The sequence below is a fragment of the Hylobates moloch genome, unplaced genomic scaffold (assembly GCF_009828535.3).
Source record: "Hylobates moloch isolate HMO894 unplaced genomic scaffold, HMol_V3 SCAFFOLD_105, whole genome shotgun sequence".
Classification (NCBI taxonomy): domain Eukaryota; kingdom Metazoa; phylum Chordata; class Mammalia; order Primates; family Hylobatidae; genus Hylobates; species Hylobates moloch.
Genome location: NW_026652380.1, coordinates 29348 through 32019, shown reverse-complemented (window position 1 = coordinate 32019; position 2672 = coordinate 29348). Strand labels below are relative to the sequence as shown.

General features: G+C 50.0%; 1 long non-coding RNA gene across 1 annotated transcript in view; it reads left to right on the top strand.

Annotated features, from left to right (window-relative positions):
• Positions 1-1900, top strand: part of LOC131382588 (uncharacterized) — a 4258-nt gene extending 2358 nt beyond the window's left edge. The window contains exons 2-3 of the long non-coding RNA XR_009212151.1: positions 742-908; positions 1717-1900. This is a non-coding gene — a long non-coding RNA (uncharacterized LOC131382588). The remainder of the gene's footprint in view (positions 1-741; positions 909-1716) is intronic.
• Positions 1901-2672: the final 772 nt, after the last annotated feature.

Here is a 2672-nt window from a genome sequence, read left to right as displayed (position 1 = left end):
CTTTCCCAGCACTGCCGTGTGTGTAAGCTGGGGGTCTTTCCCAGCACCCAGAGGCCACCACTCTTCTCGGTCCTGGCCCCTCGCTCCATTTTCAAAGCCAGCAATGGCCAGTCAAGCCCCCTCACATGTGGATGCTCTACTGGCATTCATCTCTGAGCAGGGCTGGGAAACCCGCTTGGTTATTACGGAAACAGGTGATTGAAGGTCAGTGTGGATTAGCAGGGTGCTCTGACCCTCCAGGTCTACAACCCCAGTCCCACCTGCAAAGTCCATTTTGCCACATAAAATAACGTGCTCCCAGTGTCAAACTCGAACGAGCACGTAGAGATGCATTTTTACGTAAGACGTTTTGTTTGGGAAAATACGTAAAATCAGAATTGCAATTTGGGGCACGCCCAGACCGGGAGGCCTTCAGTATATCTGCAGCGCAAACAGGAGGTTGGGGCTTTTACTAGAAGGAGCAATGTTGCAAATCATTTCGAAAGAAAGCTCTCAAGAACTGGAAGTTTTGGGAGCTGGTGAGCTCTGACTGGGAAGGAGGTGGGGGCAGAAGGCGTCTTCATTTCGCTGAGGTCACTTCCACAGCTCCCAGGTCAAATTGGCTTTAGGGTCACGGCAGGCCGTTTCGGGCGCTGGCCTGTGAAGCCATACTGGGCAGGCACACGCATCCGAATGCTTTTTCCCTGGTCTCTCGACTGTTGCGTTGGGTAACTCCCATCCATATCATCACTTTCACACCAGGTTCCAGGGACGAGGATGTGGACACCGTTGGGGATCACTGTTCCTTCTATCACACCTACCTCATACCACACACAACATCAGCCCTCAGTGGATATGGATGTGAAAGCTGAAACACAACTTCAAAACTTACAGAAAAAAATGAATGTGACCATGCTTTTGCCCTCCAGGTAGGGAGTAATTTTTTTAACAAGACATGTAGAGCGCTAATCATACATGACCAACAAGTCGGCCATATTTAACTTAAGCCTGATGTTCAGGACTCCTCAAAAAAGTGGAAACAGAAACCACAAATGGCAATGCAGCATTTGTCACGTCCATAATTGATTAGTACCCACCATGAATAAATAGCTCCTATAAATCAGTAAGAAAATAGAAGAGTGCCGGCCGGGCGTGGTGACTCACGCCTGTAATCCCAGCACTCTGGGAGGCCAAGGCAGGCGGATCACAACGCCAAGAGATTGAGACCATCCTGGCCAACATGGTGAACCCCATCTCTACTAAAAATACAAAAACTTAGCTGGGCGTGGTGGCGCACACCTGTAAACTCAGCTACCTAGGAGGCTGAGGAAGGAGAATCACTTGAACCCAGGAGGTGGAGTTTGCAGTGAGCCAAGATCCTGCCACTGCACTGCAGCCTGGGTGACAGAGTGAGATTCCTCACACAAAAAAAAAAAGAAAGAAAAGAGCAGAACTGTAGTGATGGGCAGATGTGGGAGGTGGATCAGAACCGTAGTGATGAGCAGACGCAGGAGGTGGAGCAGAACCGTGGTGATGAGCAGACGTAGGAGGTGGAGCAGAACCGTGGTGATTGAAAAGCAGATGTAGGAGGTGTTGCTACTGCTGGGGCTGTGGCAGGAAGTGGTTGATCACATTCTTATTCTCTGGTTGGGTAATGAGCTCATGGTAGAATCGTGAATGGGTAAATAAATGGGTGGATGGAAATAATTATTGTTCACCTAATTTTATGCCCCTAAGGTCCTTGCAAAAGAAAACGGAGGGAGGAGAGAGAGGATAAAGGGGAAGAAGTCGCAGTCAAATTCACTCTTGCTAGTTTCTAAAATGGCAGATTCATTTTGAAACAACTCCAAATTAAGCCTACAGAGGGAAGGCCTGGCTGAGTCTGCTGAGCACCTATTACAGCTTCGGCAGCGTAGCACGTTTCGGTCCACAACAGTTGTGTAAGATTGTGACGGAGCTGGAAAGTTCTATTGCCTAGTGAGATCATGTCCTAGCGCAGAACGCAGAATCACGAAGAGTGACGAATGCCCACCGTCAGCTGCTGGCCGGGCTGCCTGTCATGTAGCAGCGCACAACGGAAGCACACCTTTCTCCTGTTCCCAGTGGTCAGAGCCACCCAAGTGGGGCTGTGGGCCCCCAGCACTTCTACTTCAGCATGGAGACCCCCTGCTGCCTGGCTCCCTCCCCAGGCCCACCAGGCTAGTCCCCTCCCCTGTCCCTCTCTCACGCCTGCTCTCATAGCCATGCGGGCCTTTCCGGTGCACACGCCAGCTCAGTTCAGGGCTCAGTAACCCCCTCCCAGTTCAGGGGCATGACTCCTTCCAGATTCTCCTTAAATATCACCTCCTCCAAAAAGCCTTCTCCAATCACCTCTTCTAAAGTAGGGCCTCCTCATTTTTCCACCTAAATCTATGGGGAGTTTGTTTGCTTAGTTGCATGTATCATGATCTTGCTCTGTGTTGCCTTTTTACATATTTATTGTCTTTTCTCTCATTAGCATATATGCTCCAGTGGAGTGGAAACTGTGATTATCTTGTTCATGCGTGGACTTCCAGCAGCATCCAGAACAGAACTTCTTTTTTTTTTTTTGAGAGAGGGTTTCGCTCTTGTTGCCCAGGCTGGAGTGCAGTGGTGCGACCTCAGCTCTCCGCAACCTCTGCCTCTCGGGTTCAAGCATTTCTCCCACTTCAGCC